The sequence below is a fragment of the Passer domesticus genome, chromosome 3 (assembly GCF_036417665.1).
Source record: "Passer domesticus isolate bPasDom1 chromosome 3, bPasDom1.hap1, whole genome shotgun sequence".
In the NCBI taxonomy this organism is placed as follows: Eukaryota; Metazoa; Chordata; class Aves; order Passeriformes; family Passeridae; genus Passer; species Passer domesticus.
The window spans coordinates 19,643,181-19,670,407 of NC_087476.1; the positions used below are offsets into that span (position 1 = coordinate 19,643,181).

A 27,227-nucleotide genomic window follows, 5' to 3' on the forward strand; every position below is an offset into this window, starting at 1 on the left:
CTTTGGGGGACTAAAAAAAACAGATTCACTTAGGCCAAGTAGCTTTTCAGCAAATTACCTTCCCTTCCATCAAAAATTCTTCAGAAGTGTAGTCCAGACTGGCTTTTCTGAGCTATACCAAGCAGCTAGAGACTGTTGGTGTGTCAGCGTTTACAAACAAGTGCTGTCTCTAAAGCCTCATCATTTTTAACCTTCAAAATTTCTTCTCCTAGCTTCAATTACACTATTTTGTTCCCCAAAGAAACATAATTCTTTGGTCTATAGTAGATTGAAAACACAGTTCTAAACTGATTGGTAAGAAGAACCTGATCCTTAAATTCATGGGTGTGCAAAATACTCACACAGACTCAAACTAAAAAATAATTTAAACAATTTTTTGTACACCTTTATACTTAACAACTGATAGTTCTATCTTATCCCAGTCACTTCTCTTATCACTTTTCCCTGTTTTCTTTCTTTCTACCCTGCTTATCTTCATATACTTATCCGTAATCCAGAGGAAAATTCAAATAACTATTTTTCTCAAAATGAGTGATAACAATCTTATTCACTGAATTACTGTCTTCTCACTTACTGACAAGATTTTCCCTATCCTTCCATGTGTAGAGTTGTGTGTTAATAATCACTTTGCAGTGCAATGATTTTTAATCATTGGTTCAAGCAAACCAATTCAAACTAGAGAAAATCTTTTTACTTACTACGGTTGGCTGAAATACAAATAAAATACTTTGGACTAATCTATCATAATATAGTCCAGATGGAAAGAAACATGTTCTGAGGTCACAAATTTCTTTATTTTATCTACTCCCAACCATGTCATGGAAAACCATGCATATTTGGTTCCTGTTTAGAACTACTATACTGAATAAGGATTTTATTGTCTCATTACAAAATCATTCATTTGCCACAACCATCCTCTTTGCTTTCAGTTTTATGTATGATTCAGCTAATTTTTGAGAATTCTAGGGAATCAACAGTAGTAACTATTCTGTGTGATTTAGTGTGGTATATAATTTGATACTTTCACATATTTCTCACTTAGAATTTATTTTATAATGTGTATTACTCCTCTTATGTATATTCTTCAAAATCTTTTAAGGGGTTCTGTGCAATGCAAGAGAAAAAAAATTATTTGTTTAGAAATGAAAAGTACAGTATAACAGCTTAATTTTTATTAATATTCTAATTATTCTATGTATTTATTGGTACTTTTGCTCTCTGTATGCTCTCTCTTTTATTAGCCCTGGCTTTCTTTTAAGTCATATATAATACAGAGTTAAACATACCCTATTAAGTATTCCCACCCTGACTTTGCAGCAGTCATGGTTTGGCATGACAAAAACAAGAACAGGTTTGGCAAGAACAGTTGAAGGAATGGCACACTGCTGTACCTTATTATTACATTTAGAAATACTAGGCAATTAATAGACTAGTTCTATTTTCCCTCTGGAGGCTTGACTATTTTCAGAAGAGAAATGAAGATAAAAATAAAATTATATATATATCAAATAAGGCATTTTTCATCAGGATTGCCTGAAAAGACTGGACACAAACTCATGAATCAAGAGCTTAGGCATACACAATGAAATTTTCTCCTGGGATAAAAGTCATGGGAAAAAATAGTAAAAAGACTTATAAACAGGCTTTCTTGGTAAGAATGTATTTTACATTACACTGTAATTACTTCAGGCAATAATCATTCAACACAAGCATTTCTAAATTTCAGCAGTCTCATTCTTTTAAAGTCATGCTGAAATTACATTTTTAACACTCAAAGACAATACTCAGGGATCCAGAGTCAAATCTCAAAACCAGATCAAGAATGTATTTCTCTTGTGGTCATGTTTGGTGTCACTTTGAAGCTGCTCTCTGAGATGCTTCAATACTGCATTCACTCACATCTGTCCTACACGACACTGACAATTAAAAGGCAACATACAGGTTTGCCCACCTCCACTACAATCCTTTTAACACAAAGATTTTCCCATGCTGAAAATGGAAAAAAATAGTAAAAGTGGCTTGCTTATTCTGGTTTTCAAAAAACACTGTATACCTCAAACTCTGGACATAGACAAAATAGCTGCCTGAGCAAGGCTAGCTGAGCTTCACTCCAAGCTGTCTTTCAGCCTCCTGATTGTTCAGGCTGCAGGTTTACAAGTAGGTACATGACAGGTATGCTTTGTCTGATACAAGTGGCCTTTGTGATTAGCTGCTCTTTAAAAATAATGGAGCTTCAAACACTGGTATTTTTTTGAAGGTTCTAGGAGTGTGAAGTTTGTGGAAAAAAAAGATAAAGAAACAGCATCCTGTCGGAGATTTTGCATTATCCTTCCTCTTGAAGAGAAGGCCTCACAAATATAAAGAATATATGAAAATATACAAAAAATAACATGCAAGTTTATATTTTTTCTCTTCCATATACACTACTGTAATTAAATTGGTTATTGCACCTCTCTTTCTTTTTGAGATTCTTGGCACCCCAATTCCTTCCCCCAAGCATGTTGAAAAAATTGTCTTTAAAGGTTTTTGGTTTCCTTTCATTCTGCCTTCCAAGTAACATTAAAGATTTCCAAACTCTTTTTCCTTGGAGAAGAATAAAAATTTTGTTCTTATTCTTTTCAGTCCTATTTTTTACCTTCACAAACTCAGCCACTCAGTCTTCTGTGCAGCCTCTCACTGGTCTACTCTGACAGAGCAGTAACAACAATATACTGTTTGCATCCATGAGCACAAAGTAATATCATGTATTTCCCTATCGTAGTCACAGGAAGGTCTTTCTGAGCAAAGCTGTTATTCTGTGTTGATGACCAAGAATATTTGATTAGTTTCATATTACTGAATCCACTCTGTGGAGATTAAATTAAGCATGAGACCCTGAACTAATCTAAAAACAATGTGTAATCCCCATGAGGATCTACAAATCACTGCACTCAGATCAAATGATTCAAATGGCACATGGAAGAGAAGCCATTATTTTGTTTAGGAGAAAAGGACAAAAAGTTTGGAGCAGTGTGACAAGCCACATCTTAGACCCCTACCTAAACTTCAACTGAATATAGTAAGGGGAAGGCTTATCCTTTACCAAGGGGAGTAGAAAGTAGAGTCATAAATTGCTCTGGCTCTACTCTTGGTCATACTGAGATGCACCATGAGACATTTACTGTGAGGGTGGGTCAAGCACTGGAAAAGGTTAAGAAGCTGCAGAGTGCCCAGCCTTACAGATAATCAGGACCTGACTGGACATCACCCTGAGCAACCTTCTTCTGGTGAGTCCATTCTAAATAAGGGGTTGGACTTGACAAATTCCAGAAGTGCCTTTCCCGCCCAGTGGTTCTGTGACTCCAAGAACTGACACAGGCTGCCTGAAAAAAATTCACTGGAATGTCTCCCCAATGGATTCCAATGGTCTTAAATGTCTACAGTGATCTCCTTAGACAAATCTTTCTACAACACTTCTAAATCCTGAACCTTTACATCATCCTTTTGTCCTTTGTCTTCTTAAAAGGTTTGCAGTTAAATTCTCATCTGTGAGAGATGCATCACTTGGTAGTGAAGATCAGATTTTTATGGCGTTTACATATAGAGAAACAACGTGTAAAAAATTTAAAAAGTAACAACACAAAATTTAAACAAAACTAGTGCTGAGCAAGCAACATGAAAATGCTGCTGTATAACTCAAGTAATACAAGCAAATAAACAGCTAGGAATAAACATTCATTATGTATCTGGATGCAGAAAGTCTTTTAATCAGAAGTCGCTCTATCTCAAGCATGGAGTTTCCAGAAATCTGACCTACTTTCATTTTTAGAACTATTTGTGTAATGTGCATACATTTCAGTGCCTCATATTTAAACTTCACAATGCAACCTGAAATGTGAAGATTGATTTAAAAGTTTTCAAAAATTGCAGAGCAATGTGAGAACTTTTTTCTTAGTTTTAATTACTTATGATTATATTCTGCAGTTGCATATAAGTGATGAGCTGTCTTAAAAATGTTGAAAAGTCAATAACAGAAGACCAAAAAGCAAAACACTATTATGAAATATTTTCTTAGAAAGCATGAAGATGTTCAATTTTATGTTTGATTGAGAATGTGGTCACATGAAAAAATGTAAACTAGCAACTTTCTTCCACGTGCATGTATTTTCATCATTTGGCAAACTAAAGAGAGCCCACATACACTTTCCCCAACACTCAAGAGAGACTGTTTTCCTGGCTGCATTTTATGTCTTAGTGAATTTTAGAGAAACTAAACTAGCATTGTAAAATTTAAAGCAAATAAAATTTGAGCACATCGGTTGCTTGATTGCATATTAGTTCCATATGATCTTGACAAAAATCCCAAACAATTACATTTAGAGATTTTGATAATGTCACAAAGGCATTTACATATAACATGTAATAATACATTGATGGTTTTATAGAGGCCTCTGGAGATTTTATAGCAGCAAGCATTAATTAATTCTTCCTGACAATTGTTACACAAAAAACACATTGAACAATTTAATGCTCCATAGCTTCTCATTGTGCCTCTCCTGGTTAGCAGCAATCCCTTCAGTTCCTGGGGTTCCATAATCCCCAAGTCTCTGCCATCTCCAGGCATTATCAGTATTTGTGGCACCTGCATGTTGAACTTAACATTTGATTGCAGCAAAATCTACATTGCTCCATTTTATTTTTCATTTATGCAGCATCCCACCAAATAGCAGTTATTTGTCTGTTACACTTTTATAATTCCAGATAGTAAGTAAATTTTCATATCTGAAAGTTCCGTGTCCAACAAGATGGCCAAAAACCATTTTGAAAACATCTGCACATACCTCTGCTTTCTGAAAATCAATGGTCATTTGAGTCAATGCTAAGATTTATACTGAAGTTAAATTGGCTTTAGATCAAATCTTCAATGTTGAGTGTATTAAGCATCAGCAGTTGCAGATATCTAATCTTAACATTAAACATAATGACTTGTGAATACTGGAACATTTGGTGTTCCATCTTGTTTTTGCCTTTGTAGTTTATGTTGCAGTAAGAGAACCACTGGTCATTAGGAAACAGACAAAATAATAAACATATAGTGCAAGTGGGGAAAAAAAAAAAAGCTAACTTTTGTAATAGTCATTATTTTAATTTGCCAGGTAGAAATATAAAATTTCTGAAACATTTAATCTAAATATACAAAAGCCAGAGCAGAATGTGTACCAATTCTATGTTTTAACTGACTTAAAATTAATTTAAAAGTAATTTTCTTTTAAAACTGACTGAATAATAAAATATTTGTCCCACATTCAACAAGCAATAAAATTTTGCATGTTTAAATTGTTTTAAGTACAACTCAGAACATCCAAATTTCTATTCTGAAATCAAATTCAGTGGTGTTTGCGAGCATCTTAAAAAAAGTTGTTTTCTCATAAAACTAAACACTTAAAAAATGGAAGCATTTAAGTTGCAGAATGTTGCTAAACGTGCTTCCCTTTTCCTCTATAAAAATGAAAGTTTAGTAGAAACTACATAAATAAAGTGAAACCCTACTCTTTAGGTACCATTCAACATTAAGTGCTTTTGGAGTTGTCCAAGCTGAAAAAAACCCAACAATCTAAAAACCTGCCTTGCGTGAAAAAAAACATACTCTTGAAATTTCTTTTCACTAGAGACACTGAGCTGTCAAAGTTATAGACTAGTCACACAGAACAGAACAAACAAAAATTCCTCCAAGCCTTCTCTTTTTAGCTCATAGTTTAATATTTTCATCAACATAACACAGAAGCTATCTCGGCTTATTTTAATTCACCATTAAAGAAAGAAAAATTGACAACAACCCTTCCCGAACTGACAAAGGCTTTCCTTTCCAGGAAGAAAAAGAAACAAAACTGACAAGAAGTGACAGAATGCAGTTGTTTGTCATGTCATTCCTTGCGACAGAAAAAAGTGATCTTTTGAGAAAAAGCTTAGTTTTTAAAAGCTTGCAAAAAACTTTATAACCTTTTTGCTGGCATGAACTAAAGCAGGTTCAGAAACAGAGTATTTGTGAAATCAATGTAAAAGCACTGGTTTCTACACCAAAAAATATTATGAGAAATTATTCCTGACAGAATACATTATAAGGCAGTATTTTGGTGTGTATTAATCGTAGAACTATAGCATCACTATGGTTGCAAAAGACCTCCAAGAGCATGGAGTTCAACTTTGAGCAAAAACAGTTCTCTATGAACTTCTCTGATGTGAGTCCATCCCATGAGCAACAGGTCTCTGTGAACTGTTGTAACGTGAGTCAATCCCTTGGGCAACAGCTCCCCCCAAACTGCTGCACCGTGGGTCGCTCTTCCACGGAGTGCAGTCCTCCAAGTACAGGCTTCTCCAGCCTGGGAGCAGGGGCCCTCTCTCCACAGGCCTTCCACAGGTCACAGCCTCCTCTCAGGCATCCAGCTGCTCTGGTGTGTGCTCCTCCACAAGCTGCAGGTGGATCTCTGCATCCCTGTGGATCCCCATGGGCTGCAGGGGCACCATGGGCTGCACCACGGGCTGCACCACGGGCTGCAGGAGAATCCCAGCTCTCGTGCCTGGAACACCTCCTGTGCCTCCTTCTGCACTGACCCTGCTGTCTGCGGAGTTGTTTGTCTCATGTTCTCACTGTGCTTTTCTCTGTCTGGAATGAAAACTGCTTCTACAACCTTTGTTTTGATATCTTCCTAAATATGCTCTCAACAGAGGGGCTTCCACCATCTCTAATTTGCCCAGCCTTGGCCAGTGGCACGTCCATCTTCAGAGGCATCAGGGATTCTCTCTGCTAGACATGGTGGAAGCTTCTGGAAGCTTCTCAGAGAAGCCACCTCTGTGACCCCCTGCTACCAAAAACCAGGCCATGCAAACCCAATACAGTGTGCTAACTGGGATGAACAGAGCTTAACATCGAGGAACAATACTGACCCCAGTAAAAATAAGATCTTTCACAGGTAGTAATGTGAAATGTGTCAGCTTTCCTTTGTAACATGTTAAATCTCTGCATTTTTTTTTCAGTTTTCTGCTCTTTAACACCTACTTTCTGCTCTTTAACACCTACCCAGGACCTCTGTCAACTGGAAACAGAGGAATGATTTCATACACTGTGCCTTTCTTTTATCTCCGCAAGAACTGTGTTGACGGAAGACTAGAAAAGTAATGAATTCAGCTATGCATCTTTTTATTGGACTGTTTTGTGAAAAGCAAACTGTTATTAAAATTTTCCAAAGTATTTCTTTATGAAAATATTAATAGCATGAGCTTTAATGTTTCCTTCTATAACATGTACATTCTACTACTTTATCACTCCTGAACAATATAAAAATTCTGTTTACTACAAGCATCTAGAGGATAACTCAAAAGCCTTGAGATGCATATTAACAAGTTTTGCCAAGACTTTATTCCTCTGTTCTCTCAAAAAGTACTGTGATGCTCCCTTTCAAAAAAAAAATTTAAATATAAAAGGATGTCTCTTTAAAGCACTCTTCACTACAGAGATTTGTTATTTGCTTCTAAATGAAAAAAAATGTTTTCTATTAATACAAAACAAGAAAATTTTCATAACTAATTTACTTTTGTCATAATATGGCCTTAAAGGATTGCCAGAAGTATTATAGTTAATCATAACAAATTAAGTCTTTCATTGGATTTGCAGGAAAAGCCTGAGTGACAGCCACAATAGTACAGCATTACAGAAATTGAAACATTCATATTTTTCATTTTCTTGGGAAAGTAAAACTGACCCATCAAAAATTAATTTAAATTATTCTATTTTAAGTTGATTAAGACTCATACCTGGAGCAGTCAGTTATTTTTCTGTCTACGTAATATCAGAAGGACAGTTGACTAATCAAAAAAAATCAAAATTATGAAGAAGATACAGAAGTCAGTAAGAAAGATATTTAAGTATCTTCCTAAGTATGTGAAAAAAGGTCCAAATGCAGTACATGTCAGCAGGTCCTTATGTAAAGTCCTTTATAATTCCCTCTCACACAACATCTAATTGTTTTAGAGTCTTGGAAGCACTGCACACAATGGGCTTGTGAGGCAGAGCGCTGTTTGCTGGCTCTGTAGATACCCAGACAGGGAAGGCAAGGAAGGGCATGGCTGCAGGCTACCAAGCAGGCAGACAGGAACTTCCTTTTCTTTGCTCCACAAGTATCTACCACAAGTAAGTTCCAAGCACAAGATGGTAGAGATATGATTAACTTCAGAGCCATTCCCAAAATGCAAAATAACCATGGTTTTAGTACAAGCACTAACATGGCTCTACATCAAAATTTTTTTTAATGGAAAAAAACCCCTGTGATGAATAAAGCAATTAACTCACAGTTCTCACACTGAGTGAGCTGCAACTTTTCAGCCTGCAGAAGCAAAGGCTGCAGGAAAACCTAACTGCATCCTGAAGGAGACTACAAGAAAAGCTGGAGAAGGACTTCTACATGGGTTGGCAGTGATAGGGCAGGGTGGAATGACTTTGAGATGAAAGATGGTAGGTTTAGATTAAAGTCTATGAGGTACCCAGGCTATACCTTCACCAAGGGGGCAACATTCTCCCTTCCTTTTAAATAGAAAGACTCAAGACTCCTGCACAACTATTACCAGATTTGATTTTTAAAGCTATTTGCAATTATTTTCAGACACATATGACTGGCAAAACAGATATAACAGTTCAGTGTGAAAATCACCAAATTATTTGACAGAAATTATATGCAAGGAATACTGGAATTTTCAGTTGTACAAGAGACAATGACTTGCATGTTTTGATATTCCTTTCACAAAATCAGTTCGCTCAACTGCACTTAAATTAAGATCGTACAAACATTTTTCCCACTGTTCATCTCTGCCAATCAGATGTTTATAGCTATTGGATCTAAGTAACATGTTCTGGTCAGGCATACAAAATCTAGATAGGAAGGCAACAATGGTTAACCATACAATTTTTCCTGATATCTGCAATGACAGTTGAAAATTTATTCTCCACATTAATTTTGATCACAAGTTCCAGAAGGCAATAAATCCAATTTTGCCAGTAGAGATTTCTTAAGCAAAAGATATGACATTAAGGCTTATTCTGTCTTTAATTTTTTTCCAAACAAAAATTCTTTTAAAGTCTTTCATGTTAATAGCACTGGTGAGAGGCTAATCCTAAAGGATGCCAACAGTATCTGGGAATGTAATTGCCTATGAATGTCTATACACAACAGAAAGACAGTGAGAATGCAGGCTGTTCATACAGCCACGAACAGGACCTCCCTGTGATGGTGGCAATGAACTTCTGCATCTCACAGAAGCACCCTCAGACACTTAAGGCCACCACAGTCAAAAGGTCATTTCTTGAAAATGACAGGTGAAAAATTTGCAGCTGTACATGGCCAAGGTGGGAGGTATTGGTGGGAAACTTTTGATGGTATGTGAGGAGTCCTGCAAAGATATGAGGATGTAGTTGGCCAGGGATATTTTCAACAAGCACCACTAAAAGAGAAGTAACTGATGGTAAAATAGAAGAAACTCATTGCAAAATACCTTAAATCATCTATAATTGTATTGAAATTTGCATTATATGACTAAGACAGAAAATAATGAAGTGTCCTAATTGTGTCTCAAGACATTTAAATAGAAATTATATGTAGGGCTTGTAAAAATGTCACTTTATCAGATGCTATAATTTTCATCAAAATTACTCTTTTAATTGTCTTCCCCTGCTCCCCACAAAAGTGCAGTTCCCAAATGACTATGTGAATACCAACCATTCTTATTTCACTTCATTAATAATAAAGTTAATCTATGGATATACATTTACTGAGTTAAAACTAGTGGAATTCTGCTAAGATGTATATTATGGAAAGAAAATGGCTCCCAGGAAACACAACTTAAAAACATGCCCTGCTTCTTTCAATAGCCTTCAGCACATGCAATTACCCAGCAACTCACTGGGGACAGAAAACAAATAGAAAAGGTTTGGAGCATTCTTGCTTCAGTTGCCTAAAAAGTTATTTCTTCCTAAGAAATTACTTTCACTTATCAACCTTTGTTTCTTTATGTAGTTGTTACCTAACTGTGTTAGCATTACTTGCAAGTATTCTCCAAATAACTACAAAACATAAGCACGCAACCATCCCTTATACTTCTGATTTTGTGTTAGCTACTATATAGTACATATGTTAAGAAGTCACTCTAAAGACACTGAGTCACCTTTAATTGTTTATGTAGAGTTTTAGTGAAACACTTTGAAGCTAGACAGCAACTCTTTGATCATTAAAAGCTTAAATGAGAGACTCAAGTGTATATCCTCAAACTTGCAGTTAATCTGAATTAAGACTCAAAATGAGGGACTGATTCACATTTCAAATAAATCAGACATCTTAAGATGACAGTGGCTAACTGATTAGTGCCCAAAATATGTCGTTCTTATAGAGAAATTAATCCTTAGAAACATTTACCCTGTAACTTTTATTGGTAACTTTCTGATATGAAGACCACACTCAATGTGCAATACATTCATAGAGAAGCAATTTCAATTCTTCTTGGAGTCAATAGACTCTTAACAATTTACATGACAGGAAGATTTTATAATTTCAATTTTGCTCTCAGAGCACAGCTGAAAGAAGGTAGTATTTCAAAATTACATCACTGCATTTCACACCAATGTAGAAAATTCCACAATAACGGAAGAGTGAAATGCAATACTAGGTGGTTTATATTTTGCATAATGGTGGTTTGATTTTATCCACATTCTTTCTAAAAGGAGAGGCATTTGTTCACATCTTTCCCCTTCTACTTCCATAATTATGTCCAACTGTACTCGCAGCATGAACATAAAGATACACACACCTTTTTAAAGTGATTAAATCAGACACATCTAGGTTTGAAGAAAGATGAAAAGAACACTAATACAATAATTCCTGATGTTTCAGTAACATCACATAATATTTTTCCTTTAAAAGGACAACACACTTAGAACAGCTGTTCTAGTCTAGTTAAAATTATGCTTGGTAGTCTCAAAAAAGGACACAGACATACCTGAATTTACAAAGAGATTGTGGTTAAGTCTGAAAAAATAACAACTTAGTACAAGAAAGGGGAGTGTAAAAGCATACTGCTGTGACTCAAGTGTTTAAGACTGGGGACCCCACAGTCTCTAATCAGTATAAGAAGGAGACAAATAAGTTAGACTTTGCCAGGCAGCTGCAAACCAAGCCCCTCACATCCACCCAGCCACCCAGCTGAAAGTGCAAAATTCTGGCTCTCTTCCAGAGCCCAGCACTTGAGCAAAGTCTCTCTAGTCCACCACATGAGAAGATCATGTTTACTACCTCATACTGAACAACAGGAAAATCACAAAAACATTAATCTTAATATAGATACTAGGATCCTGTGATACTAAAACAAAACAAAAAAAATTGTTTGGAAGAAGGGAGAGTAGGGGTCTGTGAAAACATCCAGCTTGGAATGCTTTTGAGTCTGTATCTTTGCTTGGCGAAATGTCACAGGACTTCTCTCAGATGCATTTAATAAACCTGCACCTACTTAACCACATTCCTCACTGTGAGCGAATGCTGCTTGTTCTTACATGCAACGTGGGACAGTAATCCTGAAATCCTCAGCTTAGTGTCAGCACAGAGCCAGCAGCTGACACTTATGTGTGCTACAGATGCCTTACAGCACTGGCTGTAGTCTTCAGCTTTTAGTCATACCATGACTGCAGAGCCATGCTAAGAGAAAGTGTTGCCTTCAAATTGAGATATAACTCCCTAATTTGTCATTTATTGCAAAAGTCCTAAGGAGTTGCTTTAAGTTTTCCTCTATTATAGCTAGTTTCCTACTTTCTCTTCTTTATTTTAATATTAAAGGCTTATGAGTCTGATGGATGAATATAAAATAAATGCTCCAATTGATTATTCAACCAAGTTCCATTGATCACAGGAGGTTACAGTTGCATGCACAGCACAAAAAATAAAGCTGTATTATCAAGTACACGAAACATTATTCATACTTACACATAATTCATTTCAAAATATTAATAAACTTAAAAGTGAGAACTATATAACTTCTCCACACAGAGTATAATAACTATTTCACTTACTATCCTATGAGTGACTTTTGGGACCTCTAGACTGCTAGCTCACAGTCAAGCACTGTAATCACATGGAGTACCTATGCCCTCAGATTCAAGATTTCCATGCTACATCCCACAATGGTAAGGAAAATCTGTCAGTCCAGTGCAGACATGGATGTTCTCTGGATCACAGTCTTAGAAAAGAAGTTTCAAAATAACATGAAGCATGTACTGTAAACGTTAATTTTCTTGGTGGGAGAGGAGTTGTTAAGACAATATTGTCACAGACATTACTAGGTTTAAGAATTAATTTTCTGCTAAAAATACATTCTAGTGTAGTCTTCAGCTAACTTTGGGCTCCAGTGAGAACTAAATACTTCCCTATATTTGTCCTAACCTTTCTCATCTGCATTTTCCACCTGACAGCCTATTTATGAACTTGTGAATTTTCAATTTAAAGTGTTACTATGTATGGAAATAATTTGAAATTACCAAAAGAGATATGCTATATTATTTTCAAATTTCAATGAATACCAATTTCCACTATTTAAACACCCCATATGTGTTGCTTTCTCTTGTATTTTGGTCAAGCTTCCTCCAGAACACAGAAAATTTGCAATCAAAAATCACTTCTTCATGGATATACGTAGATTAAATACTCCTCATTTGACTCTCTATCTCCAACTACTGTTGTCATTTTATCAGACCCTTTACTGGGCAGCACAGACACATTAGAAAGAAAATTCTGGTGGTAGAGATGACAACTATTTTGCAATGTACCATTACAGATTGGAAAGAAAATCAGAATCAATTAATTTCATTTGTTCTTAATGACAGAACAAGAGGCAACACTTCAAGCTGCAGTAGGGTACATTAGCCGCCCTACCAGAGGAAAAAATTACACTCACCAGATCATTAAACAAACTGCCAAGTGAAGTTACAGACTCATTATCACTTGAAACATGACACCTATCAGAGAAGCCAGAAATAATAAATTTGTCTTGCCAAAATGGTAATGGGTTTTCCACAAATTCCAGAAGAAACACATTCCAAAACTAAAATGGCTTGATTACATTACAAGAATTACTTGTTATTATAGTCTGCACCATTTTATTTAGTCAGTAAGAAAGAACATGAGAAATGCTACAGCGAACAGTCTCTTGAAATATTACTGGACTGGCAGTGTATTTAATGAAGCTTTTTGTTATAAATCTTCACCTATTTTCTTACTGTTTCAAAATTAATATTTTGAATTAAAAATCAACTTTGCATAACATAATGCAAAAATGCAGAAAATAAAACTCCTTTAGTTCTGTTTTTGCATGTATTTTCTGTACACATAAAACACCTGCTGTCACGTGCTGTACACCTGCTTGTCATTTATCTCACTCTATACCTTATGTGAGAAAAACCATCAGGTAAGGGACTGAACACAGCCTTGAGCAGCTGCTGTGGCAGTGGCAGGGCCTGGCTGTCACAGGCAGCTCTGCACAGAGGGCACTCTGTGCCCAGGAGCAGCTGGAGCAGGGGCTGCTCCCGAGGGGCACTGAGCTGGCAGCAAGGGGGGTTTGGGTGTCAGAACCCAGGACATCCCTCTGGGTGCCCTGAATGGCTTGGGCTCCTAGCAGGGAGCTCAGAGATCCTGGCAGGAAACCAAGGACACTTGCATTTTTGATTTTAACCCATGGAGCAAATTACTAACCTTGTGTGAAGTCACAAATGTTTAAGTGGAATGATAATGAATTTATCAGAGGGTGAAGAGTGGAATTTTGGAGATTCTTAGAATAGGGGTTTAGGAGGTAAGATGGAGGATTTTGGGTGTTGTCTTGTCCTTCTTCCTTCTTCTTCCTAGCCTCCATCTTCTGCGTGATGTTGGCACTTTAAGATTGGTTTAGAATAGAAGCAGGCAGTCTAATGTAGGTGGTAGGTATTGGAAAATAATTGCAAATAAAGTACACGTAGTTCTTAGTATAAAATATTGACACCAGCCCAATGGTGGCAGTGTGCTAGACAGACCTCTGCGGGTCAGGAAAAGAATGTAAGGGATAAGAGAAAATAAACAACCTTGAAAACCAGAGCTAAGGAACTCTGGCTCCTTCTTCAAGAGCCCAGCTGGAAGAAAGAGACTTTTAAACCATCTCAGGGTCATCTTGAGCACAGAGACCCTGACATTTGGGCACCAGACTCTGAGAACCAGGCTAAGGGGCCAGACAAGGCCAAGCCAGGAAGCCCAAACAAATTGTGAGGAAAGCTGGTGCCAGTGTGGATCAGTCTGGGGGAAAGGGTGTCAGACTGAGCTGAAATGGACCCCCCGAGCCTTTCTTGAGCAGGGAGGCTACAGCCTAGAGGTGTTCTCAGAGTTCAGACAATTTACCTCCACCATCAAAATGCATTGGTTTTGGTTTTGAAGGCACAAGAGCTTTATGAAATGCCATGCTGTAATTTAGATTTTGCATTCTGGTTTGTTTCTCAGCTTTAAATCAAGTTTTATCTACAATGGCCAGCTACTTGTGAAAATTAAACCATTTCAGTACAGGTAGGGTAACTTCTGTCAGCATGGTACAGCTCCTACTGTACAAAGATGGGCCATGCTTAAAATGAGCATCTCTGCAGACGTCTGCCACACTGGGAGGAGGCTTCCTGCCAGCTTTAGTGACTTAAATGAATGGCACAGAAATTTTAAAGTGAGAACTGTGAAAACATTAAGTTCACCAGCATGCATACGTTAATTTAGAGGGAATGAAATTAGCAAGGACAGTAAAAAGCACTACAGCAGTGACAAACACCACACTGTCTGATTTGCAAGCGCTGTCTTTGAACAGGTTTCCACAGCTTAGGAGAGGGAAAATGAGGCCTGATATTTAACCCTAACACTCACAAATTTTCTTACAGATATCTCAAGCTATACATTAAGTGGCTTTCACAGACAAAACATCAAAACACATGCACTGAAGCTTCAACAAGAGTCCTCTTCCAGACATAAAAGTCATTGTCAGGCTGACAAAGAACTGATCTTGGTCCTGAAGGTCACATGCTTCACTTTCAAGGATAGCCCAGAATAACATTTTGTAAAGACCATGAAAAGGAAACACGTCACAAAATTAAAAGATAGAATCTTGAGCATAGAAAAATGCTAGCTGTGAAACAGCAACTAAAGTTAAAATGATTGACAATTCAGCAAGGTTCTTTTTTTCTTCTTAGATATTAAAGCTAATTAAAATTGGTGAAGTCATCAAGTCATTTGAGGCTTATCCTAAATGTAATATAATCTCATCTGAAAAGCATGAAATTGCTCTGCCTATATCTATTACTTCAATTCTTGGTAACTATTATAGTCATTCAATAATCCAATTACTATAAATTACATTGCAGAAGTAGGTCTATGCAATAGCCAAAATAGAAGAGAGTTGTGACATTGTCTGCACAACATTAATTGACAAAAGAAACTTATTAGGTAAAACAAACTGAAGAAAACAAAGTTTGTTTTGACTTCCCACAATACGTATGTCTGAAAGTCTTCCAGCAGAACAGTCCATGAACATTTATACATTTTCAAATGCAAGAGTCAAAATGTATATTGAATCTATAATGTAATATTAACATTTGCTTTTAATGCAGTTTGGAAAGTGCTGTTTGACTTCAGCAAATACGCACTCCTGGACGCTGATCAAAAAAACATCTTAAAATACAAGAACAACATACTCATCCATGTAAAGTTCCATTTTCTGGTGCCTGACACAAAAGGGTTTCATCTAATCCTCGTAAGTAGGGAGCTAGTGAGATTCAAGATTTGCATGCAAAGAAAAATTTCCCAGAAGAAAGGATATTTAATAAATACTGGTATTCATCATCTACTTCCAATGGTTTAAAATGTGTTTTCAGTTCAGAGCTTTTTAACACAAATAAATATTTATCTTAACTTTATAAACAAAAGGAATAGTTTACTTTGGCTAGAGTCTTATGCCAAAATGTCTGATAAGAATCTAGCAGCTCAGTGTCAGCTCCAGAATCAAAGTCAAAACCACATACGTTAAGAGAGAAAACATGATATAATCTGGCTGCAAAGGTTTGACTGAAAGAGTGAATGGAGAGTAAATCAAAACTGTTACATTGTCCAAACATTTGTAATCAAAATTTTAAATGTAAATTTAAACTCCACTAGACAGTGAAAATTTGCAATATGAGCCCACCTGACAAACGAGTTTAGAAAAATGATTAGCTGTTATGCAAAGTTAGAGAAATGCTAAATGATAAGAAACAACCTTTGTATTTTTCCTGTTTTACACTCCAGTTTATGAGGATGCAACACTCAAATGAGAAGGTCACTAAGCCTGATGGAAACCTACTGTCACTGATGTTCACAGCCAGCTGGGTTCTGTGCTCTGGTGGCTCTCATCTACAGCTACAATCAATATGACCCAGTGTCCCCACCCAAAGATACAGAGCACTATCTTCATGCCACAAAAAAACATATTAGAATTATCCTAGAAAATTTAATATCCTTCCAAATGCCTTCTTCACTTGTATTTACAGAAGCGAAACATTTTACAGAACACTTAATACTGTGAAGCAAAAAGCATGGGGGGTTATTTTGCAAATAATTGAAATATAATGATCACACAAATAACTTTTCAGTGCATATTTCACTATATGTAACTAATGAGTTTTGTAAAATCCATATCCAATAAAAGAAAACCTCCAAACAAACAAAGCATTAATTATCATCATTTGCAACTTATTTTTCCTTTTTGAAATTATGAAAAATATCAGGCAAAAATCTGAAGTTTTCGAAAAAGTAACTTTTCAGAAATTGTTGATGTTGTTTTCTTCTATTGCTCTGGACCAAACAGCCCAGGAAAAAACCTGTTCCCATACATTTCTTTAAGGTATTGAGCTTTCATATGTATCACAAAAGAAATCTCCCTCTCATGGAACATGAAAGCATATTCTCTGAAATTCTTCCTAAGTGCAAAGCACAGTCTGGCTCTTTAAATCTCCAGAGCTACCAAGAAGTAATGTGAACAAGGAACAAAAAAAAAGAATATTGACATTATGCACAAGACAAAATAAGACACAATCCCAATTCTGACAGATTAATTACAAAAGTTCATACTGATTTATAAATTGTGCACCCTCACTCAAGTTAACACATCCCACAGAAATTGCACTTGCATGAATGAGATCCAGTGGATCTAAAGTTACTGTCATAAAAGTGTAATATCTTATGTGGAGTGAAAATGAAAAAAGAAATAATTAAGCTACAGTTTTAATATAAGTTGTGAAATAACTGCAGATGTGACTTATTTGAATTTATACATGGAATGCAGAAAAGAGATCTACTTACTGTGTTAGTGTTTGAGACAAATAAAATATTTCTGTTATATCTAGAAAATGGTGACAACTACAGCTGTGGAAAAAAAAAAGTTTTACTGAAAATAAATAGCATGTTTCACTCTTTCGCCTTTTTCTGTATATCCCCTTACGTTTTGCTTGGTACACTTCCTTCTTTTTTTACCTCTGCATGCTTTAGTTTGTTAGTATTTCACCTTTTAAATACATATAATTTTTCTCCATGGTTACAAACCAGATTTGTTGATTCTCTGTCTTGGTTGAGATTCCAATTTCTATTCAGCCAGCTCATGACCTGAGCACTTCTATTATAATGAAAATCCTGAACAGCACAACACATTTTTATCAGCTACCGTTCATTTACTTTCAGCTTCTTTTTTAAAAGTTCTGATATTAAATAATTAAAAACTGCAACAGGAAAGCTAAGTTTGAATTTGAAATGTGGTTGTCTATAGTAGCAGTCTGTGGTAGTCTGACCCAGTAATACATCTCTAGTATTTTGCCTGTTTTAAATGGGTAATTTGCCATCATTTGTCAACAACACCAAGCTGTGTGGTGCAGTCAGCAAAGCCAGAGAGAAGTGATGTCATCCAGAGACCTGAGAGGTGGGCCCATGCAGACCTCACGAAGTTCAACAAGGCCAAGTGCAAGGACCTGCTCCTAGACTGGGACAAACCCAAGCAAAAATATAGGCTGAGTGAAGAATGTATTGTGAGGAACCTGGAGGAGTAGAGTTGGGGGTGTTTGCCAAAGAGAAGCTCAAAGTGACCCATCCATATGTACTTGCAGCCCAGAAATCCAGAAATTCAAACAGTCCTGGGCTGCATCTAAAGCAGCATGGTCAACAGCTCAAAGGAGGGGATTCTGCCCCTCTGTTCTGCTGGTGAGACCCCACCTGGAGTGCTGCATCCAGCTCTTGGGTGTCCAACAAGCAAGGACATGGACCTGCTGGAGTGAGTCCAGGGGAGAATCATGAATATGAGCATTGGGCTCCCCATAGAAGACTCTGGGGAAACCTGAAAGCAGCTTGTCCTAAACCTGCTCCCTAAAAGGGTCCTCCTACAAGAAAGCCAGACTTTTGACGATGGTTAGCATGTGTTGGTTTTAGGATTTTTTCCATTTGTTTCTTTCTCTTAAGGAATTTTCTCCCCTTTTGTTGCTAAGAAACAATAAAGACTGGCACTTAAGAGAGACAAAAGAAGTAACCACAGAGAATGGAGAGGAGTGCAGCTGGCTTTACCATCCTAGCTGAGGGACAATCTTCTGGGAAGAGACCACAAGACTTGGGCTGGAGGAAAGGGCTGGGCCAGCTGCCAGCCCTCTCTCACTGCAGCTTTGGAGAAGGATGGTCGAGTTACTGCTCACTGGGACAGAATTCACTGCCACCATCAGAGCCCAGCCCTGTCCTGCTTCTTCTGCCATGGGGGAGCCTTCACTCGTGAGAGCAGCCACTGAACTGGGACCTTATGAACACCTTACCTCACTAAATAAGGGACTTCCACCATGATGCCTCAGGGGAAACCCCAAGACCCCGAATCCTTTCCCCTTCAAGACAGCCTTTCCCTGCTCTGTTCAGGAGCTGGGCTGCCACTACCCTGCCCCATCATGCCTCCGCTGCTGATCCCAAGTTTTTTTCCAAGACCAGCTCCTGCTACAGCTGCATAGGCTCTGATACATCCTGTCTTTTCCCATATCTTTGCCTGAAAGTCCCTTAACTTCAAAGTTATAATAATTCAGAGGGAAGGGGGTCATATTCTCTATTCCAAAGGAAGTTCCTGCCTTCCTAGGCAGACAGATGTCTTTCAAACCAGAACAGCGTAATAGGACAAGAGAGAGTAGACTTCAAGTGGAAGACAGTAGATTTAGATTAGGCATTGGGAAAAAAATTCTTCACTATGAGGGTGGTGAGAGCTTCCTAAGAGAGGCTGTGGATGCCCTGTTCCGGGAAGTGTTCAAGGTAAGGCTTCCACACCATTCTATAATTCTATGATGTGACATTAAAATCCATTACTGAATGCTGGAAGTTTCAAGCTTTTAATAAATAAATTGTTGCAGAAAGGCATTATACATGTCACATTATATAAAGAAGAAATCAGAACTATAATATTAGCTTTCAGAAGTTTCCTAAAAATACTTTCTTTGTGCCACCGATATATACTCATTAAGTTAAATCTTCCTGTTAGAAAACATAGTATTCCTAGTTGTTGTTTAGTAACACAGTGTACCATGGTCATTTTACCATGTGGTTTTCCTGTACTTCGACCTCTTTAGATCTCCTTCTGCCTTAATTAATTTTATATTCAGCATCTTCAAAGGAACAAGAGCTTTAATGTGACCTTTTTTTTTTTCCCTGACAAAATTCAGACATTATTATACTAATTAGAACATTATCTGAAACGAAAGTACTGGATACTGATTCTGTAATTCCATCCAGGTTATCTTACTTACATTTCACTTCTTGAAGTACCACAGAGAGGCATCAGGTCCTGCATGAAATGACCCACTGCAGGGACCCCTGGAGATGTCTAGTGCTGCCTTCTGCTCAAAGCAGGGTCTGCAGTAAGAGGTAGACCCACAACCACTACCTCCAGAGTCCAGATATTTAACTCACGTCACCTATCCAGATCATAATGTACCCGCATCCTTGCTATAAGAATACTATAGAAGAGAGTTTCAAAAGCTCAGGATCCCAGGCACACGAGCAGATGGGAATAGGCCCCTGTTTTAGTGAGGTGGGTGTTCATAAGACCCCAGTTCAGTGGCTGCTCTCACAAGCAAGTGGCTGCTCTCACCCCATGGTAGAAGAAGCAGCTCTGGGCTGGGCTCTGGCAGCAGCAGCAAATTCACTTCCCCAAGCAGGAGCTCTGACCATCCTCCTCCAAAGGCGAGAGAGGGAACAGCTGTCCCAGCCCTACATTTTATCAGCCCAATTCTCCAAGTATGTGTGTCTCTCAGAGGCAAACTCCCAGATATGAGAAGTGCAACATTTTTAACAGTTATGATCAAATGCATTTTAGTGCTTGGCACTCTGCCATGACCATTTCATGTATTCTTACTGACTACATCTCAGTAGTGTAGGCAGTAGTAATTCTCACCCACACACAGAAGGGTACCATTTAAATGGAATATTATTTTGCTTGTACAGCAGTTACTCAACATCCAACAAAACTCCCAGATCTCAAAGCAGGACTAGACTTTTAAGTCATAGGTTACCCTGGACCACCAGTGGAAGAGTTGTAAACTGTTAAGTTTTGAAAAACTAAGGCAAGGTGTTATGTTCCAATTAAATGAGGCAGTCATAAAAAGTATCTGCAGAAGTCATTAGTGGAAGCACCTTAATTTCACATAAGAACATGAATTAGTTCCACAAGATATCTGATCTGTAAATATCAAGCAAGCTGATGAAAGACTATTTAGACTACAACGTATGACTAGTGTGTCTAATTTTTTACTCTGTGCAATAATGTTCAAGATGACAATTTTCCATTATATTTAAACAAGAAAATACTTTTCAGTATTTCTTGCAGATTATATATAGAGAACACAGAATACTGCTTTGATTATTCTTTCAAGTCACATCCAATTAAATGTAAGATAATTAATTCTTAGTGAGCAAAAGCCCTCCTAATGAAACATAAACACCACAAATAGAACCAGAGATTATAGTCAGATAGTCAGTTACAGAGAAATATTATTCTTAGACCTAAATAATGTTTCCTCATCTTTCATTTTGGAGACTATTTTGATTACTTAATTTAAATGAAAAATATTCCTTCTCCATAGGACAAGAGCTTTTCAATTTATATTGATAATACTCTCTTGGCTGGTCTCTATTTACCAAAGTTTCACAGAAATACTTAAAAAATGATGCTCTGCAAAACAATCTACTTTTTACCAATTATAAATTCCATCCAAAATTACTTTATAGAATGTCATTATGTTAATCTCACACAGTGCCATAAACTGTGACAATAGGTTGGTGGATTTGTTTTAGTTTTTTGTCTTATTTCTGCTAAATATGCTGGGCTAAGCTGTAATTTTTTTAAGGTAGAATAGTCTGCCTTACAAAAAAATATTTTTATAGTTTTCCCGAGCAGACAACACTAACACTAATTGCTTAAAATTATGCATGAAGCACTCTCTGTACTTCTTTGTGGTACTTGGCAATGAATCACATATTGGACTAATAGAGGGGAAATTTTATAAATTTTAAAAGATGAAGTCTTCATTTATGCTATAAATTGATGAAGCAAGAGATTTTTACAAAACAGAATTAGGTTGAGCCTAGTCGGATTAAAATGACACTGGTATTATGAGAATTAGAGTCAACTCCAGCAGGTTTACTACACTTAGGTATTTTTTGTTATGAAAACTTCAGCCAGTTGACACTGAGTTAAGCTCAGCAACATTCATAAAGGTCTGTCAAACTGCTAAAAGATACAAAGAAGAAACAGAGATATCAGAGATGTAAGTATGAACTTTCTCTATTACATGAAAATACAAATAATCCATTAAAAACAACCCAGTACTCCCTGAGGTCTAGGCAACATGTGTCTACTTACTCACCCCTTTCACATCCATTCTCTTTTTAAAACTACCCTATAATGTTTCTGACTGTAGGGAAAAAAAATCTTCTGTTCATTTTTTTGAATGGAGAACAAATGGAGGACCTACAAGAATACATGTTCTACTAATGAGACTGTCTGATTTATTTTTATTAGATCTACAGCAAAGATTATGAAGAAAGAGCACAAACTAGTGAAGTACAGAATTAGAGGAGTAAACAGGCACAATAGCACATAATCACAATAAACTAAAAGTTGAAGAAATGATAAAAAATCCCTATGTCAAGACAGCTTGTCGGCTGTGGTGGGTTTGGGTTTTTTCCTTACTGTCGGTAAAATATTACACATTTTTCCCTCTTTCCTGACATTTGAAAGGAATATTCTTGAAGATTCAGTCACAGATGGGTCCAACTGCTACAAGACTGCCCTCAGGAAGAATTACAAATCTAATTTTTGTTTTCTTATTCAAAAGGTTTAATTACAGGTAGTAAAAGTATGAAGAATGAAGCATTCCTTCAAGCTACAATTTATATTATCTGACTCGCTGTCATAAATAACAGAGAGGTTCTTGGGATTATGCATGCAAATCAGATTTAAACTATATCAGTGTAAGTTGAACTACTAGGTTGGTGTGGCAGCATTTTAAAGATGAGAGGACACAGTCTTAAGCAGCACCAGGGGAGGTTTAGGTTGGACATTAGGAAGAAGTTTTTAACAGAAAGAGTGATTGGGCATCGGAATGGGCTGCCCAGGAAGGTGGTGGAGTCACCATCCCTGAAGGTGTTTAAGAAAAGACTGGGTGTGGCACTCAGTGGCATGGTCTAGTTGACAAGGTTGTGTTAGGTCACAGCCTTCATGACCTCAAAGGTCTTTTCCAACCTAGTTAATTCTCTGATTTTGACAACTCAGGCTTCATACTTTCTTCCTGGGCCATCTTCTTAAACCATCTACCTTTAGGAGTGTCCACCTATTTCAAAGCCAAATATGCTTAAAGCAGGCAGCTTTCTTATTAGATTAAGCATGTTTTCTGAAAAAAATGTTGCTTTTCAAAGTCCTTTGAGAACAATGTATTCTGCTACATCCCCAACTTTGTTTAAACAGAGTTGTGACAATGCTTTTGTTAATGTCCTGTTTAACAAAAAAAACCTACAGCTGTTAAAACTCCTAAATGTCTAATTTCAAGGAAAAAACTAAGTTTTTGTAAATGGAGAGTAGGCTGAATAGATTTAAGTTTCAACTTCTGAAACTTTATAAGTAGAAAGTTTTGTATTAAATTTTATTTGATTGGGAACAAAGATGTGTAATTCTAACCAGTGAATAAATTAGCCCATATACAATTTCTGTCATCCTTCCCTTGACATTATGGAAATGACACTATGGAATGAAGTGGTAAATCAGCTTTAAACTAATGTCAGTCAGTGATTTCATCCACAGTACATTTCAATAATTTTCTAATGTAAAATGAGAATGAAGTTTGTCTTAAATATATAAAAGAAATTGGATGTTTGTGTAGAGTTAGATTCAGTGGGCTGAAGTATATCTATTGACTACAGGTTATCTGAAGACTGAGAAAGTTTTTGTTTAATGTTTGATAACCTTGGAGGACATACAATTTCTATAGATCATAAGAATAAAAATTTCTTGCCTTATAAATTGTAAATGATACTACTATAACACATACTTCTGTGATTATCAGTCACAGAAGTGGAAAAAGTATCATATAGTTAGCCTATGTATAATACAGCTTTTGTCAGAGAATAATGTCTTTTTTACCCCTCTACCTTTTAGATATTATGAATACAGACACATACAGTTATGCACGCATGTTCCACTAGAATCAAAGATTCCTTTAATGATCACAAAATCCTGTAAAACAGGCCTGGAGATTTTAGAACAGTAAAGTTACTCTTCAAAGCACACTAGGAAGTCTAATCCTTTTATGTAGTGTATTTTTTCCCTTATTATTCAAAAAAGAGCATTCTGTTTAGCACACCCAGCATATGAACCATATGATGTACCAGATGCCTTAGTAAATAATTCATCTCTTAATGAAAGTACAATAAATAGTTGCATAAAACTGTGTGACGATGCAACTGATAACTACCCTTTCAAAACTAGAAAAAGAGGAGATTTTTTAAAGAGCAATAGCTATCTCACAAAACAATACTGTCAGACTGAACTGGAAACATATGCTTAATTACGCTTCAACTGTATTCTGGAAATGAGCACACAGCACAGATTATTGCATATCCTCATATTGCTGCTCCATCAGGGCTCATGAAGGCTGGCAGAAGAATGTCTAAATGCTGCATTTACAATGCCTAAGGCAGCAGGATATGTTGAGAAAGAGAGGAAAAGACATATGATATAAAATAAGATTGTAATGCCTGCTTGAAGTAAGCATTTTACTGGTATAGAAGACACTAGCATTTTATTAATGCAACAACATTTATGAGTAATTCCTAAAGCCTTTCTAAAATTGTGACTTAATACTGTTAAGATAGGATTTGTATGGAAAGATGTGCCCATGAATTTCCTTGCAGTATCTATGTCATAGCTGCAGCCAGTGAAACAAATGAAAAACTTATCCCTTTGCTTGTTGATTTAACAGGCTTGCTGGAGAGGAAGATGGCAACATCTTGTGACAAACAGCTTTCAAATATGCGTGTGTTCTCATGCTATCCCATAAGAGATCAATTCTTCTGACACTTTCCTCCAATAAACTTACTATTTGCACATAAACCTAGGGGAAAACCACAGCTTTTATACAGGAAAAAAATATTATTCCTTACTATCTTCCATTTTGTTTAGAACTGTTTTGAATGTGTATTTTTGTTCTCCTCTATTTTTCGTGTTACATATTGTAACATGATGTATCCATGTTCATGGGAATCCTAAACATACTAGTCCTTAGTTAGACAAGTAGCAGCGGCCAATAAGTTAAATGAATGAGATTTCTCCAAATCTCATTACTACATCTGTTACTAGATGGCACAGGATAGTGAGTGATACAGTGAGAGGAAATTGAGATACAAAAGAAAACTTTGAAAAACATTCTCTACATAATATACGGGGAAGTTTTGTCAGGTATTCACAAAAAGTAAAGTACTGAAAGACAATTTCCTCAATCCAAATTCACAAAGAAAACCCCAAAACCAACTCAAAACTTTAACTGAAATCTCTTTCCTTCAGTTTTTCCACTGACAAAAGTAGGAACAATAACACTTACCCACTTCACAGAGTGAAGTTTGAAACTTACCATGTTACTCTACATTTTCTCTGTATCTCTGTAAGATTGATATTAACATCAGTGAGTAAGAACCACTGTTGTATCACTGTAGAAATGCTGTCCACCAGCATGCACAGTGTATCCAACACAGTTTTTTACTGGCTGTGTGAGAACAGACCACCACAAAACAGAGTCTGAGCCTTTCTGAGCCCCATTTCAACTCATTCCATTGTAATCAGGCCTCCTGGAAAACCTGGGCATAAACAAGAATTCCTAACAAAAGGTAAAACCAAACCACTGTTGTTTTGTGGCATGGAAAAATCATCAAGAGCTGATGATACAGATTTGACACCAAAAGGTTTTGATTCCAGCCCCGGGTAAGACTGCTTCTGTGATCCTCAACAAATCATTTAAGCCTGTCTGCTGCACTGGTTTCAGTCAAGGAAGTGCTATGGAATTCAGCCACTCTGACTCTGGGAAGTCACTGCGCTTAAAGTGAGGATGTTAAGCACCCATGAAAAAAAGCTACTCCAGATGCTCTTTGAACAAAGCAAATGGCATTACACAGAAACTTGCCTGTTTAGGGAAAAGGTTTCTCCTTAGCTTTTAATCATCCAGTGACTTAAAATTCTCAGATAAGCTCTGCAAAGGTAAAAATCACAAAACAACAGGCATGAAACAGTCATTCAAGTTTGGCATGGTGGAGAGAAGCATTATAAGGGTAATGATTTTAGAGTATCATACAGCACGAGCATGTACAATGCCTCCTTAAACACAGTACAAAAACCCCTGATGTTTTGCATTGACTTTTCTGCCCACAACTTCTCTAAATATGAGAAGTGCATTTTGTCCCTACATAATCTGAACTTCACAAGGAGATGATAAATGAGATAATATTGATTAGATTGTGCTAAAGGGTTCCAGCTCTTCAAGGTTATATCCTTTAGAGAGTTTGTAAATCTCATTATAGAAATCTGCCTGTTGATATACATAAATAAAGAGTGGCAGAAGTGTTCCAGTATGACAGCTCTCACTGGAGTCATGCTGTTCTTCAGACAGAAAGTTCAGACAAGCAGGTACAGAAGAGCTCAATAGAGTAGAATCACCTTCCCTTTTACAAAGAAAACAGACCAATAAAATTTAGATCAGAACTGCTGTAGGAGTATTACTGACAAAGAGTGTCTGTAGTGAAACACAATCATGGGCCTCAGTTGGCTTTAACTGTCAGCTTCATCTGTAATGTGAAGGATGAGTAAGTCCACTAAATTTTTCCAACTAGTTTAACATGCAGTTCTTATAGTAAATGAATTTTAACTTCAGGAGAAAGTCAGCAAGAGTATTTTCTTCCTTTTGGTGGTGAAAAAAAATCCAAAAAAATGTCAAGAAGCACACCAAAAAGAAAGTGCAATAATCTGCTAATTTCCCCTGGAGTTCTGCATTCACTCTCAACTAAAGCAGGACAAGAAGAGGCACTTAAACTGGGCATCTGCTTTTTAAAACCTTCAGATTTCTCCCTGAGATGTGGCAGGAGGGAAGGGGCAGGTGAGGTGTGGGGAAGAGTATATACTGAAAAGAGGCAGGGGTCCTTCTGTCCTGATGGGCAGGAGTCACCAGTGCACGATGCCAGCCACAAATGCTGACAGCATTAGCCACAACAGAGAGCAATCCATGCAATCATTTCCCTTTGCTTGGCACTCATTACACTCCAGACATGTTTGGGCCCTGCAACACAAAGAAACACTCTGACAAATGAGAGCAAGTCCCGTTCAAAGCCTACTGAAATGGGGCAGGGGTGGAAGAACTTCCCTGTGAGAAAGGCTGAGTAAGCCAGGCCTGCTTGGACATAAGGCTTCGAGGGAGGAGCTAACAGCACACCCCCAGTTCACCAGGAAAACAGCCCAGCAGGGAGCAGCTTGCACAGAGAGGTTGAGCAGTCTCCATCCTTGGAGGTTTTAAAGATGCACTGGGAAAAGACCTGAGCAACTCAATCTGAATTCCACATGGTCTCTGCTTTCAGGGGAAGGTTACG

At 37.1% G+C, this 27,227-nt stretch overlaps 1 protein-coding gene across 3 annotated transcripts in view; it reads right to left on the reverse strand.

Moving 5' to 3' along the window:
• Positions 1-27,227, reverse strand: part of SNTG2 (syntrophin gamma 2) — a 223,374-nt gene that overhangs the window by 191,228 nt on the left and 4,919 nt on the right. The gene's annotated exons all lie outside the window — the stretch shown is intronic.